General features: G+C 40.8%; 2 protein-coding genes across 2 annotated transcripts in view; one reads left to right on the plus strand and one right to left on the minus strand.

Annotated features, from left to right (window-relative positions):
- Positions 1-21,976, minus strand: part of LOC308279535 (F-box-like/WD repeat-containing protein TBL1XR1) — a gene marked incomplete at both ends in the record, with an annotated part of 935,328 nt that overhangs the window by 48,737 nt on the left and 864,615 nt on the right.
- The window catches only part of LOC308279546 (protein Shroom2-like), a gene marked incomplete at both ends in the record, with an annotated part of 142,826 nt that overhangs the window by 1,021 nt on the left and 119,829 nt on the right, over positions 1-21,976 (plus strand).

Below are 21,976 nucleotides of genomic sequence, written 5' to 3' on the forward strand. Positions count from 1 at the left end.
GATTGTCCCTGGGTTCCATCCACAGTACCGAAAAAAAAAATTAAAAATAGGACTGAGAGTGTCTAGGAGGTAGAATGCTCCTGGGTTCCATCCCCAATATCGCAGAGAGGGAGGGAGAGGGAGAGAGAGATCGTGCTGGATGGGAGGGAGGGGTGGGGAGCAGAACTCAAGTTCCAATAATAAAAAAGAAATACCTAATAATGAAAGAAATTCTCAATTGGAAGTTGTGTGTATGTTGGGGAGGGTTGCTTAGTACTTGGGCTTCTCTTGTCTAAAAATAGTCTTGAAACTTGCAAAGCAATCTTGTTCTCTTCTTGAAAGAATCTAGTGGGTAGTTTCTCTGGGAAGTCTTGAGGGTGGCCAGTCTGAGGGACAGAGTACCTCATGATAAAAATATTCTGGACTACTAGAAGCATTTGAAAGTGACTTAATGGTTTCTCTGCTCTCTCACTACTAACCCATCTCTGGTAATGAATTTGGAAAATGGGGTAACTCTTGTTTCAACTGTAAATGAGATGCCAAACATCTCTATTCTTTCTCTCTCTCCTTTGCCGTGTTGGGGATTGAACCTGCCAGTCTCTGGCATGCTACATATGTTCTTTTTATGGTGTTGGGAGTATCAATTGGAATTCTCATAGGAGGTCACATTTTAGAGCTGGAAGAAACAGCTGCTTAGTGTAGGGTTTGGGGGGTATCTGCCTGGCCTGTGCTAGTCTCTGGGTTTGATCCCAGTGCCTCAGAAAACAACAAACTAGAAGAAATGTCATGAACAAGGCTACTTGATCATTAGATGGAGATGTTTCATTGGAGATGAAACAGCTGTGTCCAAGGGAGGAGGCATCCTAGGAAGGATCCTGGAGATTATCCTGGTCTTAAAGGCCATCACTTCTAACCTCCTTCCTCCCCAGTTGATGCCATCTGCTTGCTTGCTTCTGGAATTTCTTAAAATGTGTGTGTGTGTGTGTGTGTGTGTGTTGTTGTTGTGTGTATGTGTTGTGTAATGTGTGTGAATATGTATGCATATGTGTGTGCATATATACATGTATATGCACACATGTATATATATGAATATATGTATATGTATGTATTTTATCAGTAAAGATAAGGTTATTTCAAGATTAATACAAGATTAATATACCATTTGGCAATAAATATAAATTTAACATTAGCAAACTAAAGAATAACTAATCAAAATTCAGTATTTGTTAATGTAATTATACTCAGGAAACTAATAATAGAACTCCTTTAATTCAATAAATGCCATCCATCTACAAAAAAAAAGCAAAAAACAAAAAACAAACAAACCTATAGATGATCTGGGCATGGTGTCACAGATCTGTTATCTCAGTACTTAGGAGACTGAAACAGGAAAATCACAGGTTTTAGGCAACTTAGTTGTAGTGCCCACCACCCTAAGGTTAAGGTCGGGGGTCTAGAGAAAGGTAAGCGCACTGTCCGCCCATTCCCCAGCCTCCGACCCAGAGACAATCAGACTAGACTGGGAGTTAAGTCAAAGCAGGAACTTGTTTATTACATTAACATTTTAACTTATAAAGCAAAGACCGCAGGGGGGAGGCTGGGGGGAGGGTACAGGTTCCCTGTGGAAATGAGTGATCCGCCCTTCAAACTGATCTTCAAAGTCAGTGGCCTTGTGAAACAGGACCCTGGGGTACAGTCGAACCATAATACAGAAGTGGCTGGTATTGTTAAAAACAGAGGCTGACACGCATGGGGTTAGGCCAGTGTTACATGCCCACCACATTCTAGAGTGGGGAATCAAATAATTGTCTTGAGAGCTATTAATTAGGGTGGTCTTTGCACAGAGGGGTTGAACATCAGCGGGAGGGCTCCCTATACATAGCCCTTGCCCAGTAACTTCAGGGAGGGTCAGTTTGGGTTTAGCATCCCAATTACAATTATTACTGGTGGTTTTATTATAGGTTCCCATTATAGCAATACCTTCATAGTAAGGAGGGGAGGCTGATAGCCAGCAGGATTGGGTCAGGTTACTGTGAGTAGCGTTTAAGGCTGCATAGGCTCCAGTTATCAAGTTAAGGAGGGATAGTGGATTGTTTTTAGGTGGTCTGGTAGAGAGTATAGGCGTCACAGAGGATAGACTCAAGACAAAGATGGAATGGCTGGGAACCGGTGTAGGGTCTGGTGGGACAGGCCTGGGTAGGGCTATTTCCTGGGGGTGAACTGCAAAGTTCGGACCAATTGTCCTAGTAACTGGCTTCTGTTTGAGTCGAATAGTAAACCATAGCCCAAAATCATAATTGGGGACATAAAACTGGATTCCCCATGTTCTTCCTCTAATCCAACTAGCAAGGTTGTTAGGTGAACGCCCAAGAGCAGTAAAGGTAATATTCAGTGGATTACAGAAAGAAATGGCGTGGCAGGCGGAGGAATGTAGTTTGGAGGCATAACATTTGTCCCTCCCTTTAGGAGTAAAATTCTTATATACCGTAATCCAATCCCATTTAGAGGTGGGCTTCCACCAGGCACTCCCAGTGGTTTCACAACCCCCAGCATTACAGTATAATGATTCAGGACCCCCACACTGTCTTATCTGCTCACGGTTTCGACCGTCCTTGGGGCAGACATAGAAATTCTGTTGTCTTAGGAAGCATCTTTTTTTTTTTTTTTTTTTTTTTTTGGTGGTCACGGCAGCCAGTGAAGTCCCCCAGATAGGATCTTGGATAATCCCCTGAGTTGGAGACAGTTAAAGGGATGTTGGATGGAGATTCTATCTCCGGGACATCCCAGGTATCCAGTCCAATGGCTAACTGACATATATCTGGAAATAGGCTGGGCCACCATGTCCCAGGAGCATGGGTACCTTTTACTGACCAGACTATCTGTCCAGTGGGGTTTAATATCTCCCAGGTAAGCTGTTGGGGGGCATGAGGGTTAGAGTCACAGTTAAACAGGGGAAGGTTGATCCAGAGTTCTACCCACACGGCGAACACGGAGCTTGAGAGGGTTATCAGTCGTCAGTAATATTCAGAAGTGGCGATGGGCATCCGTCAAGCCCAAGCACATGTTTTCTAGCCTCCATTAACACATAATTTTGCTCCTCAGTAGTGAGGAGGGTGCCCAGTAGTTGCTGGCAGTCATCCCAGGTAGGTTGGTGGGAATACATGAGAGAATCAATTAGATTAATCAAGCGGGTAGGATCCTCAGAGAAGGGAGGATTATTATTTTTCCATTTATAAAAGTCTGAAGAAGAGAAAGGCCAATATTGAAGACCCGGCATTTCTCCTAGTAGGAGAAGGTGTAGGTAAGCGGTCATTGTTGCCATCACAGGACTTTCTAATGAGGTGCAGCTTTAATGGGTTGGTAAGATGTCATCTAAGTTTCACTCCTTAATCTCCTCTGGCTTCTTGGTCTGTGCTTTTCGCATGTGGGAAAAGTACTTTCAAGGTCCAATCCCATTAACAGTTCTGTCTATGGTTTAAATATCCTCTTTGCCTGCTCCAGTTGCTGCTTGACTCGAGAGCGGTGAATCCAGTGGTGTTTTTCTTTCATCTTCACTGTGGCCAGGGTGCTACTCAGACCAGGTCACCTGGCTGTGCAACTGGGGTGTTGGGTTGATCTGCACTTGTCTCCCGTTGCGTGGCTCACACCAGGTAGTGGGTCTGCTCTCTCACCGTTTGGAAAGCCTGTAAGGACCTAGGCACAAGGCTGGCATTTCTCAGTCAGACTCTGTATAGTTCTGGAATGTAGTATTTTTTTTAAGGGTTCAGACAATGTACTGCCTTCCTACATTTTGAAATCATTTTTGTACATTTTTAACAAAATAAGAACTAAATTAACAGCATCAATCTAAGTTTTACAGTAGCCTGTACCCCAAAGAGTTAGTTTTTCTTTTAGAGGCTTACATTTCAATCAGAACTGGCTAGAATAGCAATGTTTTGAACAACCTTGAATAGTGAAATTTGGAATCCAAATGGGTCAGATTTTTAACATTCAGAAATGTTTTTTGGAGGGCTCACTATAACCTGATTACTGAGTTTTTTTTAATCATGAGGTTGTTCTTCTCGGCAACTCATTTTATATTAGGGTTAGAGGCGAATCATCAGGATCAGGCCAGCTAGCATACAAGGCTAGGCTAAATTATCTTTTATAATCTTAAGATATTATAAATTCCTTTGGCCCTGGAGTGTTGTCAACCCCAGATACAAAATAAGTCTCTATTGAAGAGAACTCTAGGAGAGACAGAGTGAGCAGAGAACTAAGCCCAGTATCTAAAGAAATTCAATATTTTGCCTGTCACCTCAAGAGCTACCCAGGCTTCCTCCAGCTGGTCAGAGGGCTGATCAGAGGGGCCTTGCTGAGCCGTGGGCCTCTTTAGTCCTCAGTTTTTGAGGGTAGCCATGAGGGAGCAGACTGACCTCACTTCCCTTCGGAAGTGAGGGCAGCAGCATGCTTTTGAGAGGTGGCACATCTTAGATGCAGAAGGACTCTACTTGGCAGTCCTCGACATAGACACCCAGGCACCTTTGCCATGCTGGCAGGTATAAGGCCTTCAGCTCCTTTCCTCTCTCTATAAGAAGCCTTTGGTATCTCTGAGGGGGAAAAGAATTATTACCCAATGTAGGGCTATTAGACGGGCTCATCCCTGTGTCTGCATCTGTCTACTCTGATATTTGTTTACCCTATTTCTGTTGTTGAGACATCCCAAAGGTCAAACTTAAAAGCTGATTAATGGGAGCCTTCATTCCAGAGACACAGTAGGATATGCATCTCATTTTTGTTAGATCAAACATAATAGCCAGATTTTAAATTTACACTGGCCTCACTCTAGTAGTCCATTGACCTAATTTTATACTGGGCTATACTGGTAACTATAAGTCTATGTGAACCAACAGTATTGACAAAAATCATATAGTTCCATCTTTTAGATAACAACATTAACAATTTTATAATTTTAGAGAACATCATTAACAATGAAAATAAATGTGGTACCTGACCATTGGCTATATTTTCTTAAACAATAAGACATTTATTCAATCAGGACAAACAGATGTAAACCAGGTTTTAAGGCTAAGTCCCTGAATTAAAAAGACAAAAATCCTATTGGTCAGTTCACATATAAATATAAAACTTATATATCTTTAACCTTTAACTTTTGATTTCTGAAATCTTCTTAGCACATTTAGATGACTCTAGATATACAATATCTTACTATTGTTTGCTTTACTCATTTAGCAAACATTTAACAAAGTTTTTCTTTAAGAACAAAAAGCTGCTGGGGATTGAGCCAGTAGCAAGAATAAGCCTTCATATGTAGGGCAGACAAATAAATCTTTTTCTTTGTCTCTGAGCCATCAGGCTAGAGTAGTTATAATCAACATTGACCTTGGTCAACCAAAGCTAACCCTTAGTCCAGCTAAACACCAAGTGTTAAAACATAAACACCTGTACTTAGAAAAACTATCATACAAAACGTTATAACAGTTTAGGCTAAAGATAAAAAGCAAGCTGTATTAATCCAGTATTAATTACCAATTATACAAAGGAATTTTTGTCCAAAGCCTCTATATCTTGTAGGACTATATATCTCTGTATCTTGAAATTTTCATTTAAGTCAAACATAAACAATTTTTAGCAGACAGATAGAAAAATGGTCCAAAACTCTTTAAGGACAAATGTGGACAGTACATGCCCCAAATTCTAAAGTAGGCATGTACCCTGTGTTATTGTATTGGTATCCACAGCACCTAGGCTCTGACCATATGTTATTTTTTGGAAATTATCAAAGCAATTTTTCAATACTGCCACATTAATACATTTTGATGTCTCTTTCCAATACTGGTGCATTTTCCCTCTCTGTCTATTCATTTCCTGACACTGTCAGGACAAAGGTAAACACAGAAAATACATTTTGATTTTTATAATTCTTGCTGACAATCATGAGCCCAATTTTTATTAAATTTTTCTTATTTTTACCACATACCTGTACCCCTTAGCAAAGGAATAAGGACGCAGACTCATTCATAAAGTGTGTCGAGCTGAACAGGGACGAAGTTGGGTATCCTAACATGCATCTTCCTACTCATCCTAGGAGTAGCCGTGGCCAAAAGTTGGCACCACACAGCCACTGGGTGCCATTTTGTGCTGGTCATCTTATTTCTGCCTTCCACCCCTAAGTGGTGGCAAACCAATCTGTATCTTTTAATATAATGATATAATTGCAGCTGTCTATAGGAGTTCATCCCAAGTTATTGATGGAATTACTCCAAAAATCAAGAGAATGATTTATTTGCTCCCAACAGAGGGCTGCCTTTTGACTGAGCCTTCCCATAGTGGATGTTATCCAAACATGTTCATCTCGTATCAGAGAGTATCCTCTTAAGTAACCTTGATTATTTTTTATTTTATTTTAGATGTCTTTTGAGTTTGGGATGGATAAAATTTGGTAAAATGCCATACATGAACTTTTGTTTCGTTTACAGATAAATTATCACCCTTTTCTTACAAGGTTTTATTTATTTATTTATTACTTATTTTTTTGTGGTGGTGCTGGGGATGGAACCCTTCTACCTCTGGCCTACACTCCCAGACCTATTTTTATATTTTATTAAATTTGGAAACAGGGTCTCTTAAGCCAGCGAGGCTGGCTTCGAACTTGTGCAATTCTCCTGTCTCCACCTCCCAGCGCAGGGATTACAAACATGCGCCACCACGCCTGGTTTCATTTATAATCCACTGGGAAACATTAGCCCTTATAGCAGGCTTTAAGATGATACTTTTATCTTTTTGTTTATTAATAAGTTTCTGAATCATTTTCTTGTAGTGAAGGTACCTACCAAGGCAGTTCCTATGGATAACATGTTGCCTACAAAGCTAACAGGCATCTCTATTAATATTTTTGGCATATTGTTGTGACCAGTCAAGAAAACTGTTAGTTTCTCCCTGGTAGAATAATATAAAAATTAAGAGGCAGAAGGTTGATGGCTATTAACCTGAGTAGGCATACTGTGACTATAATTATAAGCACAGGGAAACAATGAAGGCAGATTTATCATGACTTAATCCTTTTGGTTTTCTTGAATAATACTCTTAGATCTTCTATTGGCTCACAAGAATGTGATTGCAGGCTTAGCATCTTGAGGCTGGTCCTTGGGTTCATCAGAGTCTTGATTCTACATATTATCAGAAGGGACAGATTTAATCCTAGATATATAAGTTCAGGAATTGTGTCCTTGTAGTTTAACAGCTGTAGGGGTACTAAGAAGAACTTGGAAAAGACTCTTCCATTTGGGGAGGAGTTGATCTAAAGGTGAATTATTTTTCCATGTCTTAAGGAAATCATAGTTATCCAGTTGGGGTGTGTGTGTGTGTGTGTGTGTGTGTGTGTGTGTGTGTGTGTGTGTGTGTGTGTGTGTGTGTGTGTGTGTGTGTGTGTGTGTGTGTGTGTGTGTGTGTGTGTGTGTGTGTGTGTGTGTGTGTGTGTGTGTGTGTCTCTCTCCCAGGGACATTTTACCTCTGAGCAACACCTCAGCTCTATTTTTTTTTTTCTTTTGGTGGTATTGGGGTTCCTGGAAGCCCTTCTACCTCTGGGATACACTCCCATGGGCTACACTATTTTTTAACATTTTTATGTGGAAACAGAGTCTCTTACGCCAGCTCAGCTGGCTTTGAACCTGCGTGATCCTCCTGTCTCCGCCTCCCAGGCGCGGGGATTACAAGCATGCGCCACCACGCCCGGCTCAGCTCTATTTTTTAAATTCTTTACTTTGAAACAAGTTGCACTGAGTTGCGGAGGGCCTCACTAAGTAGCTGAGGCTTTTCTTGAACCTTAACCCTCTGGTCTCAGCCTCCAAAATCCTGGGATTACAAGCTTGTGCCACCATGCCTGGCACCTGGTTGTATTTTTGAAATACAAATGATATCATCAGGAGTTGGAAGGCCCATATTCCAATATGGTTTTTTGTATTTGGCCCAAATTAGTTACATATTTTGTCATTTTCTTTTTTTTTTCTCTTTTTCTTGGTGGTACTGGGGTGGAACCCAGAGGCTTTCTACCTCCGGGCTATACTCCCAGACCTTTTTTATACTTTTAATTTGGAAACAGGGTCTCACTAAGTTGCTGAGAGCCTCACTCAGTAGCTTAGGTTGGCTTCAAATCCGTGCGATCCTCCTGTCTCAGCCTCACAAGCACAGGGATGACAAGCGTGTGCCACCACACTGTACTTTAGGATCAGTGACAGGATCTGAGGTTAGGAAAGGTCTTTCATAAAGTATTTCATAATGGCTCAACTGCAGTGAAGTTTTAGGAGCAATTTTGATTTTCAGTAAAGCAATAGGCAATAAAGCATAACCTGGGCTCTGAGGTCTCCTGGCACAGCTTTGCCAAAGTGGTCTTGGTGAGTAAGTTAGCCCTTTAACTTATATGGATGATTCAGGCAGAAGGCATGAAGATAGTAAGTTATACTCAGTAAGTATACTCGGTAAGTATACTAGTAAGTTATACTCAGAGCTCGTCAGACCTCTTGTGTTCTCTTTGAGACAAAGGAAAGTGAAGTGACCTATGAAGTCCAAACCTAGGAACAGTTTTCTTTAATAGGGCTTTAACAACCTCTAGAGCCTTTTCAGTTCAGGCAGAATAAGTGTCTGTCCATCCTGAAAAGTTGTCAGCTAAAACCAAAGTTATTTATATCTTTGACATAGGGGCATTTGGGTAAAATCTAGTTGCTAGTCTTCCCCAGGGACAAGCCCTTGTGACCTCTTGTATGGTAGTGTCAAGACCCTTTTCTCCAAAAGCATGGCTAACCAAAGTGTTTAGTGCCTTTTTTCCCAGGTGACATAAGTTGTGGATTCCCTTAATAATTTTCCACTGGTCAGCCTGGGGTAATAAAACTTTATGTTCTTTATCTCTAGTCCACTAGCCATTTTCTGCTAGTGCATATCCCTGTGGATTTGCCCATTCCCTTTCAAGAATAAGAGGAATAAGAGCCATCTTCAGCCAAGCATGGTGGCGCACACTTGTAATCTCCCTGCTTGGGAGGCTTAGACAGGAGGATTGCACAGGTTCGAAGCCAGCCTCAGCAACTTAGTGAGACCCTGTTTCCAAATAAAATATAAAGAAGGTCTGGGAGTATAGCCCGGAGGTAGAAAGCCCTGGGTTCCACCCCGAGTAACACACACACACACACACACACACACACACACACACACACACACACAGCCATCTTCAATTCAAATTATTTTGTAATGCCACTTGTTCAGTACCTCGTTCTGCTAGTTCATTTCCCCGGGATATGGAGAAATTTTCCTATTGGTGTGCTGTGCAGTGTGTCATAGCTATCTGGGCAGATATCTAAACTGTATCCAAGAGAAAGAGAACCTCAGGACCATACAGAAAAAAGGGATTTTTTGTCTCTTAAGAGCCCCCTTCTTTCCATATAGCAGCATGCACATGTAGGATGAAAAAAGCATATTTTGAATCTGTATACATATTGAGATGCTTAACTTTTCTTAATTTCAAAGCTTGAATAAGATAAATTATTTTAGCCTTTTGTGCTGAGGTGTTTGGAGGAAGTGGCCTTTCCACTTTTACTTCCAGTAAAGCTAACTACTGTATAACCTGTTTTTCTAATTCCTTTACTCATGTAGCTGTTTCAGTCTGTAAACCATTCTACATCAGGGGTAGTTAGGGGCAGATCAGGCCTGCTAGAGTAAACTTCTTTTATAATCTCTGTATAGGAATGGAGCAAGTTTTCTCCTTCTTTTGGAGTGGGAAATAAAGTTGTTGGATTTATTTATTTATTTATTTATTTATTTATTTATTTATTTATTTATTTATTTTTGGTGGTGCTGGGGTTACTGGAAGCCCTTCTACCTCTGGGCTACACTCCCAGACCTATTTTTATGCTTTTTTTTTTTTAATTTGGAAACAGGGTCTCTTAAATCAGAGAGGGTGGCTTTGAACCTGCACGATTCCCTGTCTCTGCCTCCCAAGCATGGGGATTACAAGCGTGAGCCACCGTGCCTGGCAGGGTAGCTTATTTTTAAAAGGGCTTCATTTCTCTCAGGGGTGAGAGTTTGTTATCCTGAAGTTGGAATATGGCCCAAATATTTTACTCTTTCTGGGAGATTTAAGACACTTGATATCCTGCAACTGCCAGATAATTAAGAACTCTTACAATATTGTCATCAGAGTCCTTTTTAGAGAGATGCAGATAAGGAGATCATCTACATATTAAAGAAGAGTCCCATTTTGAGTACACTGAAAGCAAACAGATACTGTGAATCTGGATGTAATGAAATGCAAAATAATTCCTTCTTCAGGTCAAGAACAGTGAAATATCTAGATCCACTTGGTATCTGAGTCAAAATAGTATATGTAATAGCAACTATAGGATGTAATGGGACTATAGCTGCATTAACTGCTCTTAGATCTTGAACTAATATATATTCCCCATTTGGTTTTAACACCAAAAGAATGGGAGTGTTACATGGAGAGGAGCAACAAACTAAAAGACCATACTTAAGAAACTCAGAAGTAAGAGGCTGAAGTCCTCAGCAGGCCTTGAATTTGATGGGATACTGCTGCTTATGGGGATAGACTTCTGGTCTTTTTAATATGAAGACAGGCTGAGCATTAATTTTTTTTCCTGGAATCTCCAACAAAATCCCCAGACTTGAGGATCTACCCAAGACAGAATGTCCTCAGATATGTTTCCATTTTTTCTTGGCCCTGTTACTAATGCACCTAAGAATAGAGGAAGATGTCTTGGTGCTAAATGAAAGGTTGCTCCTTGGGAAGCTAAGAAGTCTCTACCTGGCAAGGGAATGGGGTACCCCAGGAAAACCAAGAAGGCATGGATAGAAATTAGTTTTCCAGGACATCCGGGAAGATGGCGACCGAGGAAAGCGGGGCTTAAGAGCCCCGCTAACAACCAATCTCCATTACCACAAAATCAGCACCTTTCATAGCCAGAAAACACCATCGCCAGAGAAACAAAAAAATCATCAGGCTCCAGAGAGAAAGCAGACTGAGAACAGAGCTCAGAGCCACAGAGGAGATAAACCGGTCTCATGCCCGAGGATGCGGCAGCAGCGCTTTACTGCCGGCGGCAGCGGCAAGTTCACCAGGCGGCTACAGCAAGCCGAGGTGAGCCGTTGCGGAACAGCCAGGCGGGATTTATCGGCGCAGGGAGCATCTAAAGCTCCCAGTGGCTGAGCTCAGCACACGCTGCAGGGATTCAGAGTGGAAATCAAAACCAAGAAGAAATACGCCAGCCTCACGGCCGAGGGCTTAACAGCGGCGCCATATTGCCACTGGCAGCAGCAGCAGAGAATTCACCGAGTCCAGTACAGCTACATCTGTGTACTCAAGAACAGTGAGTCAAATTGCGGGCCACAGAGGAGAAATCTCAGTACCGTACTCCCTGGGACTTGACCCAGTGGGGGAGTGGCGGTGGCAGAGATATCACACCATAGGAGAATGTGCAACCTGGCACCCCCCACAGTCTAAAGCAGCCTCTATCGACTCTCTGGGTCAGAGACTCTGTGATACAACCCAGTAAAGGAGTAGTGGGGTCTGAGATACTACAGACTCGAGATCCAGAGCACCTTAAGCGAAGTCATAGTGACCTAAGGGAAGAACCCAGAGAAAGCACAAACTTCCGAAATCATGGGAAAGAGGAATACCAATGGAGCAATGAATGCCCACAACCCCACAACATCAGAACCCGATAAAACTGAAAATCAGAAATTTCTAGAAGATCAAATCAGGAAAATAACTGCAGAAATAATAGAGGTGCTTCGAAAAGAACTCAGAGAGAGCCAAAAAGAGTATAAAGGATGCAATTAATGAAGTAAAGGCCTCAATTCAAAGCACAAACAACCGATTAGACCACATGGAGAACAGAATCTCGCTCTTAGAAGATGATCATTCCAAAAATGGACGCATAGTTTCTAATCTAGGAAAAAATATCCGACAGCAGGAATCTGATATTGAAGAAATATGGGCCCATTTTAAGAGAGCTAACCTAAGAATAATCAGAATACAGGATTGAAAAGAAGGTGAAACCAAAGGGATCAACAATCTCTTCAAGGAAGTAATAGCAGAACATTTTCCAAACATAGAGCAAGAGGTTGATACACAGGTCCAGGAAACTTATAGAACTCCCTTTAGACAGGATCGGAGAAGAGGATCCCCACGCCACATAATTGTCAAAATGACCAATGTGGAAGCCAAGCAGAGAATCTTAAAGGCAACAAAAACAAAGGGCCAAGTGACATTCAGAGGCAAACCAATTAGAATCACTCCAGACTTCCCAAACCAAGTCATGAGAGCCAGAAGGGCTTGGAGTAACATATTCCAAACTCTGAAAGAAAACAACTTCCAGCCAAAAATTTCCTACCCAGCAAAAATAAGAAGCTTCCATGACAAACAGAAACTGAAGGAATTTATGTCTTCAAAACCAGCACTAGAGAAAATACTCAAAGGGATTAACTACAAAGAAGAAATAGGTAACACACACCAGAACCAGAGAAACAAGATTTTCCATCCAACAGACAAACAAGATTAGTTATCTGTGGAGATTCATTATTTATGTTAGTCTTATACCTATCTCTAAATTGTATTGTTTGCTTTTATTGTTAATTTTTAGGATTTCTAGTTGGAATATTAATATACCTTCAGATATAGCATTTGGAAATATTTTATCCCATTCTATCAGTAACTTTTAACTCTGTTTACATTATCTTTGGATATACAATATTTTATTTTTTAGGGAGTTTGTATACCCTTTTGTTGCCTGTGCCATTGAAATCATATCCAAGAAATCACTGCCAATTTCATTGTTGTGAGGTTTTATGACCCAGATTTTCTTCTAAAAGTTTATAGTATTAAGATTTATATTTAGGTCTTTTATCTATTTTGAGTTAATATTTGTATATGGGATTAGGCAATGGTCCAGTTTTATTCTTTTCCATGTAATTATTATTTTTCAACAATATTTAGTTAAAAGATTATTTCCTCCAACAAATGTTTGTGGAAACCTTGTCAAAAATAACTTGACAATATATGGAAGAATGTATCTCTAGGCTTTTATTTAACTCCAATGGTTTATATATCTGCCTTTAGAACAGTACTACACTGTTTCAATTATTGTAGCTTTTTATGGTCTGAAATTAGAAAATATGTATCTTCTAGCTTTGTTCTTTTTCAAGATCGTTTTGGGTATCTAGTTTCCATATTCCATATTAGGATAGATTTTTTTTTCTGAAAAATAAATATATAAATATATGATAGTTTCACCAAAAAAATAGAAAAAAAATATTCTCTGGTAAGAAAGAAAGCAAAAAGAAATATTGAAATGTTATCTTTAAGTCATCAAAAGCTTGGTATCAGACAAATGAAACTGTTATGTGAGATTATCATTTTTAATTTTGGATAAATTGCTATAACACTAGATGTCAACCACTAAGCCAAGCATGGGAAGGAGGGATGGGGAGGGAATGGGGTGGGGATCGGGCTGGGGCTGACTGGGCGATGTGTGCATGTATGTCTACAAAAGTTTGTATCCCACTATGATGTATGAATACAGTGCACCAAAAAAAAAAAAAAAACAGTAATTAGTTTTCCAAATTTACAAGTCAAAGGCATTGCTGTGTTTGGCCTTGGGGAGTGTCATCAACCCCATTTACAATATAAGTTTGCTTAAAAGTGGTCAAGGAGAGACAAAGCATTAAAATAAGCTCCTGTATCCATAATAAATTTGACATCTTTACCTGCCATGTCAAGAGTCACCTGAGGCTCCTACCTTGTGTGTGATAATTAGATGGTTGAGCCTCAGACATTATCAGGCTTCAGGGATAGCCATGATGGGAGCAAATGGCCTCACCTCCCTTTGGAGGCAAGGACAATCATGCTTCCAATGTTTTTCTTCTTTGCAGAGAGGGCATATCCCAGGTGTAGATGGACTTCACTTCAGGCAGTCCTTGACCCAATGCCCAGGCTTTTTGCAGTAATGACAGACACCAGGCCTCAAGCCTTCCCTCTGTCTAGAGGGAGGTTTTGGGTTTTTCTGAGGGGTTAGGGGCCTACTCACCAATACAAGACCAAATAATTGAGCTTGTTCTCATGCCTGCATAAGCCTCTTCCTCTCCTTAATTTCATTTATCTTCTCCCTGTTGTTGAAAACCCTGAAGGCCAAATTTAAAAGTGGATCAATGGGAGTTTGAGGTCCCTTTCTGCTTTTGGGGTTTCTTTTTAATATCTGGGGCTGACTTAAAATGGTGAGAAACTGTTCTGGGGGCCCTTTTGGAACTGTTTTTGTGAGATGTATAGAGGCTTGGATTCTTGTTCTGAAAACACTAGCCTAAACTCTTGCTAGAAGCATAAATGAGCCGGGTATGGTGGCGCACGCTTGTAATCCCCGCGCTTGGGAGGCAGAGACAGGAGGATTGCACAGGTTCAAAGCCGGCCACGCAGCGCTGGCTTAGGAGACCCTGTTTTTAAATAAAAATGTAAAAATAGGTCTGGGAGTGTAGCCCGGAGGTAGAAGGGCTTCCAGGAACCCCAGTACCACCAAAAAAAAAAAAAAAGAAGAAGCGTAAATGAGTTTATTATTACAAAGATGGAAAGATAGGACAGAGTTTAATAAAGCCCTATACCAGAGGTAGTATGTGGGGAGGTGACTTGAAAAGAGGTCACCGGAGACTTCTGGACCCAGGACATTTATACCAAGTCTTCTGACCCACTAGATCTGCCCTTTCTCCAGGGCAGTCTTTTGATGTGCCCTGTCTCAACAAAATCACTTGTGTCCTTTTGTTGAGACAAGGCAAGTCATTTATTACACTCCAAAATATGATAGTTGATTATCAGGGTCTGGGATCTCTTGGAGGCTCAAGGCATCCTCCCACATCCTTGGGAAGTTTATTTTTAAAATGTAAAAAGACCCTGGGCTTCCTCATTAGCCATCCTCCCCCATCCTTGGGGAAGTTTGCTTCTCTTAGCAAAGTAAAAGACCCTAGGTTTTCCTCTATTCTCTTGCTAATCCCCCTTGGCACCTGGAATTCTGCAGCCCTTTGCCTGCCTAAGATTCTGGCTTTCTAATACCAACATTATTAATGCATTTAGAAACCATTTCCCAATACTGGTGCATTCATAAATTTTATTATTTTTTTACTTTTTGGTGGTATGGGGTTTCTGGAAGTCCTTCTGCCACTGGGCTACACTCCCAGACCTGTTTTATACTTTTTTTTTTTTGGAAACAGGGTGTCTTAAAGCCAGAGTGGCTGGTTTCCGAACCTATACAATCCTCCTGTCTCCACCTCCCAAGTGCGGGGATTACAAGCATGTGCCACCACTCCCAGCTGCATTCATAAATTTTAAAGCGCCAATACTACTACATTCCTTCCTCTTTCTATTAACTTCCTGACACCTGTCAGGCCAAAGGTAAACATAGGTTTTTAAATTATTTTTACAGCTCTTTTTTTTTTTTTTTTGCAGGTGTGGGAATGGAATCCAAGGACATTTGACCTCTGAGCTACACCCCCTGCCCTATTTTTTATTCTTTATTTTGAAACCGGGTCTCACTGAGTTGCAGAGGACCTCACTAAGTAGCTGAGGCTGTCCGCGAACCGCGAACCTCTGGTCTCATTCTTTCAAATGCTGGGATTAGAAGCATGCACCACCACACCTGGCTACAGCTTTTATTAACAGTCAATATAAACTCAATTCCCATCAATCCCCCCACCCCTATTTTTAATACTTGGATGCACCCATAGCAAAGGAATAAGGTTGCTGACAGGTCTTCTTTGCACTGAGAAGGGATGAAGTACAGCCTGGCTTTAGGGTGCATGCAAGCAGTTTGGGTTGAGGGAGTCAGATGGGTGCATGTCTTGAATCTCTATGGCTGTCCAAAGGGCTTCAGTAAATGTTCATCTTAGATTCCATTTGTAGCACCATCTGAAGTTTGAAAGTTTCAAGCCTAAGAAACAAAACTCATAATACAGTGTAGCAGGCACTGCCCCAAAAGCCAAATGAAACAGAGAATAAGGAAGTTACAAAGGGCAGGAGCCAAGCCATCCATGAGGAACCATATCCAAAAAACCCTTTTTATTGCTGGATATGTATTAGCTATTCCTGCATGTTTGATATTAAACTAGTTACTTTTTTATTATCTGTAGTGTTAAAACAACACATTTCAGAGAATTCTTGAAATTCTAGATGATAGAGCAAAAGCAAATAATCAATTGTTGCTCTATTGATTGTTCAATATTGATAGTGACAAACAGGCTAGTTGATTAATTCATATATAGGCACCTATCATTAATCTAGGGATGGCTACTAAAGTGAGAAATAACCCCTTAACAAGGCCCAAGACCAAAGATGTAAATTATTATTACAATCAAGAGATAAAGAAGGAAGAGAATGAGTGATTTGTAAATGGGGGGATAATAGTGGAGTACGTAAAATAATCCCGAGTTTGCCAACATAACAGCAACCTTGGAAACCTTTATGGAAGATTGAATAAGAAAAATTAAAACAGAAGACTGACCAACCTAAAGGGAGATATAAGTCTGATGCTGGGACCAGACTGTCCATAGTGTGATTGCATTTGCGATTACAAAGCACTGGTCCCACCCACAGACAGTCTCTGGAACAATTATTCAAGTTGTAATGGAGTCTCCTAATGTTTCAACTTTTTTAATGAGAACTCTACCTATTAAAACCCAAGAAGGATGTTAGGTTAAGATTTATTTTTTTAAATTTTGTTCTGTTAGGCCTAAACCAATTAAATGAGAAATTAAAACCTGTTTTGCTCATTTAGGCTTTAAGATACAAAAGTAAGATGTATTTAGTATTTTTTTTTTTTTTTTTTTTTTTTTTGGTGGTACTGGGGTTCCTGGAAGCCCTTTTACCTCCGGGCTACACTCCCAGACCTATTTTTTACATTTTTCATTTTGGAAACAGGGTCTCCTAAACCAGCGCGCGCGGCTGGCTTCGAACCTGCGCGATCCTCCTGTCTCTGCCTCCCAAGTGCGGGGATTACAAGCGTGCGCCACCACGCCCGGCGTATTTAGTATATTTTGTGCTGTGTGAATCCAGAAATTAGTACTGTGGAGACCTGAAATAGGCTTTGGGGTAATTTAAATAAAGCTTTTGGATGATTTTTTTTTTTATTTGGTTGTCCTGGGGTTCCTGGAAACCCTTCTTCCTCTGGACTACCCTCCCAGACCTATTTTATATTTTTATTTGGAAACAGGGTCTCTTAAGCCAGCGAGGCTGGCTTGGAACCTCTGCGATCCTCCTGTCACCTTTCCCCAAGTGCAGGGATTACAAGCGTGCGCCACCACGCCTGGCAGGATGATTCTTTATATGTTATATCATTAGGGTACTACTTTTGAATTTTAATGCACCAATAGGTGCCAATATCTAGTAGAGTGACTTAGAATAATAGGGAAATTAGTAATTAGTATTAGAAGGCTTTGACCGATCTGTTTTTAAACCTAGACTGGTGATCAGTATAAGAAAATATTGATTTTGAATCTTTTACCCATAATACTTGTCCTATGGGGAAGCTACATCTAGTCCAACAATATAATATTAAAGAATCACCTATCACCATTGAGTCACTGCTGTAGCTGGAGGCTGTGAGATAGCATCCTTTAAGAATTGAGTACATAAGAATTAGGAAAAGGCCTAAAATGAACAGCCTCATTATTTAATCAATTAAAAATGAATGTAATTAGGAAGAATAAAAAGACACAAGTTTGAATGACTTTTTAATCCTGGAAAGTGTCCTGGAGCCACTCCTCATGGACTACCTGTAAGAGTTGTTCAGGAGTATCTAGGGGGCCACAAGGGAACAAAGTAAACTTTTGGGTAAAGTCCAGGATAAACCTATGGAATTCTTGTGGGGAAAGGGACATACTAAATAGCTCCAATCAATTGTGACTACTTATCAAGAGATATCTTCCTGTATAGAAGTCTTAGTCCCTTTAATGTCTTGCAGGAATATTTTGGGGTGGTCTCTGGAGCTTCAGAGGTTAAGGCAGGAGCTGGTGATGGGTCTTCTGCCGTCCATGTTTTAATCCTGGTATGATGTATCCATGAGTTGATGCCAGGTACCTTAACAGCAGTGAGAGCAGAGAGAATAACAGGGCAGGGACCCATCCAAGGAGTTTTCTTTGTTTTTTCTATGGATTTGATTAGTACCAGGTCACCTGGACAAAACAAAGCCTACCCCTTCCCCTCTAGCACTGTTTGGAGTTTACTTAAAACTTGTTGATAAGCTGCCAATTGGGTGACACAGTCTGTTAATGCTTGAGATTGTGTATCTAGGACTATGTCCTGAGTAAGAAAAGATCACCCATACAACTTTCAAAGGGAATGAAATTTAATTGACTAGGTGAATTCCAAATCCTTATCAGGGCCATTGAGAGTAATTGCTACCTGGGGGCTTGCACCACCTGAGTTAACATAAGGAAATGTATCTTTAAGAGTCCATTAGCCCTTTCTACTTTTCCCAAGGACTGGGGATGCCAGGCACAGTGTAAGTTGAAACCTATGCCCAGAATCTGGGTGATACCTTGGGTGACTTCCCATCTGAATGCTGGTCCATTGTCACTCTAATGAGCGAGGCACTCCAAAGCAGCGGGTATTTTTTTGGAGTAGCAATATTACTATCTCCTGGGCCTTTTCTGATCTGTAAGCAAAAGCTTCTACCCATCCTGTTAAATTATCAACCAACACTAACATTACCTGATGCCTCTTTTCCCCTGGCATGTGAGTGAAATCAAGCTGCCAATCTTCACCTGGATGTGTGCCTCCGGATTGCTTGCCTAGTGGACCTAACAAGCCATTTTTGGGATTAATTTTGAGGCAAATTTCACATCCCTGCACAATAAGACTCATTGTTTCTTGTAACTGTTCTCCTGAAAACAGGGCCTTGTAAAACTCCTGTAAAACTGGCCTTGAAATCAGTTTTATTTTATTTTTTTTTAGTTTTGGTGGTACTGGGGATCCTGGAAACCCTTCTACTTCCGGGCTACACTCCCAGACACATATACATTTATGCATATTTTGGAAACAGGGTCTCTTAAACCAGCGAGGGTGGCTTCGAACCTGCACAATCCTCCTGTCTCTGCCTCCCAAGCACGGGGATTATAAGCGTGCGCCACCATGCCCGGCCTTGAAGCCAGTTTAAAGAATTATCTCTTCCCAAGTAATGCATCTGATGGAGAGTTTTAAGTATTTTCCATTGGAGACTTTGGGACATCCAGATTTTATGGTCAGAATTACCCCACTAGTCCCTACTGTCCATAGAACACCTCTGCTGCTGAGCTTTAGCACTTTCCTCTGGGGAATGCAGAAGTCTTACATCAGGCAATAGGGATCCTTCGCACAGGACAGGGGAGAGTGTCAGACTTGGCGGCTGGCAGCCTCCTGAGCTGCTTTATCAGCCAGGTTGTTGCCCTGAGTGACAAGGTCTGTTCCCCCCGATGACCTTTACAATGTAAAATAGCCACTTGCTTAGGTTTTAGGACCGCTACTAACAAGTCTAGAATTTGGGATTTATGTCGAATGGGGGATCTAGATGATGTAAGCAGTCCCCTCTCTTTCCCAATTGCTGCATGTGCATGAATAACTAGGAAGGCATATTTAGAATCTGTGTGTATTTTTGGCCTTTCCCTCACTCAGCCAGAGTAAGGGCTCTGGTCAGTGTTATCAGTTCTGCCAATTGAGCGCTGGTGGAGGGGGACTAATGTCCTGTGTCCTTTATCTCAAAGAGTGTGGTGACCACAGAGCCTGCATACCATACTCCTTCTTTTATAAATGAGCTGCCATCAGTGAATAACTCCTCATCAGTGTTGAGAAGGGGCCTGTCTGAGAGGTCTTAAAAGAGGTAGGCTAATGCCCAGCGTGGTGGCACACATTTGTAATCCCCGCACTTGGGAGGTGGAGACAGGAGGATCGCACAGGTTTGAAGCCAGCCACGCTGGTTTAAAAGACCTTGTTTCCAAAAAAATATATATAAAATAGGTCTGGGAGTGCAGCCCAGAGATATAAGAGTTTCCAGGAACCCCAGTACCACAAAAAAAAAGAAAGAAAGAAAAGAAAAAAGAAAAAGAAAGAGAAAGAGAAGAGAAAAAGAAAGAAAAAGAAAAAGAGGTAGGCTTACTAGAAGTCTACTTAGAAGTCTACTGTCTTTTAACTAATAACACCATCTTTATCATATATGTATGCAAACAAACATCCCATAAATACCTTTCTATATACCAGCTAACCTAAAAACAATATCATTTTATAATTTTTCTTATACCAACAATTTAGAAACCTATTTAAAAGACTTAAGTGTTACTTTAAACCTTATAAATTAAGAGCATTTTAAAGCATTACATTTTTACATTTACCTAACTTAATAAATGAATTACAGATGACCATAGAATATTAAGACATCAAATAAGCATCACTAGTGTCTTAAAACATTAATTCTACCAAAGTAAAAATAACTTTAAAGGCAATGCATATTGTATTTATTTTTTTTTATTTTTTTATTTTTTGGTGGTCCTGGGGTTCCTGGAAGCCCTGCTACCTCCGGGCTACACTCCCAGACCTATTTTTGCATTTTTATTTGGAAACAGGGTCTCCTAAGCCAGCGCGCGGCTGGCTTCAAACCTGCGCGATCCTCCTGTCTCTGCCTCCCAAGTGCGGGGATTACAAGCGTGCGCCACCACGCCCGGCAATGCATATTGTATTTAATATCATCTCACAGAGGTTTAATTTTTTGCAATGGTCTAGACAGCTTTTTAGAAGTTTACATTTTAGCTAAGACTTTTTTGAGATTAAAAAAAAAAAAAAAAACCTTGAACAGTAACTTATCTTAGAACAGCTAGCAAAAAGAGAAAAAAAAAAACAGTGCAAGTTTTTTTCTTTTGGGGGCTTTTCTGGAAAGATAAGACAAAATATGTTATAATTTTAAATAAGACTGAGGAAGAGGCTTGTACCCTAGTTACTTTGTTTTCTGACATTATATCTCCTTTTTAATACAGGAGCTGGAGTCTAGTATAACTAAGAATGGGAGAATTGGAGGTCACTCCAAAAGCAGACTAAATATTGAATAAAAAAATACTTTAGGTGCCGGTATGGTGGCACGCTTATAATCCCTGCGCTTGGGAGGCAGAGACGGGAGGATTGCGCAGGTTTGAAGCCAGCCTCTCTGGCTTAAGAGAACCTGTTTCCAAATAAAAATAGAAATAACCAAGAAATATATCAATGTACTTCCAAAGTATTCTCTACAGATAAAGACAGTAGTATGGGGTCTGTCATCCAAGTATGTGGGAGGCTAATACAGGAGGATCATAGGCTTAAGAACAGTTTCATCAACTTAGTGAGACCCTGTTTGCGAATAAAATAGGGCTGGGAATGCGACTTGGAGATAGAATGTCCCTGGGCTCAATCTCCAGCACCACACACACATACAAAATGGGGTGGGGGAGTAATTAAAAACGGTGGCTAAAGGAATTATTAGGGTAAAGTTTTTTTGTTGTTTTTGTTTGTTCTGTGTGGTACTGTCACAGAAGAACATAATACTTTCATAGAAAGTCCTGAGAAGTCCCCCAGTTTGGAAAAGGGAAACTCACCCCAGGGCCCTCAGAGTCCTTGGATTCTGTGTCAAAAAGATTTCAACATGAGCCAGTCAGAGAAAAAGGCAGAGGTTTAATTAAAAAAAATAAAGATAGGTGTTCAAGGGGAAACATGGCACCTTAAGAATGTGAGAGTGGGCCTGGGATCTTTTTTTATAGGATACCTAGAGAAGGGGTGGCTAGGAACACATGGCAGGAAATGGGGGACAACATGAGATGGTGGTCTTTTTTCTTTGAATTTTCAGGCTGACAGAAGGTGAAATTCTTTGTGATAGAATCTCAGGGAGCTGGGATCCATGAGACTTCCTTTTGGATCCTGGCCTGGAATACTAGTGTATAAGGTGTGGGGAAAAGGTATGAT

This window comes from Muscardinus avellanarius, assembly GCF_963383645.1.
Source record: "Muscardinus avellanarius genome assembly, chromosome: Y".
Taxonomy (NCBI): Eukaryota; Metazoa; Chordata; class Mammalia; order Rodentia; family Gliridae; genus Muscardinus; species Muscardinus avellanarius.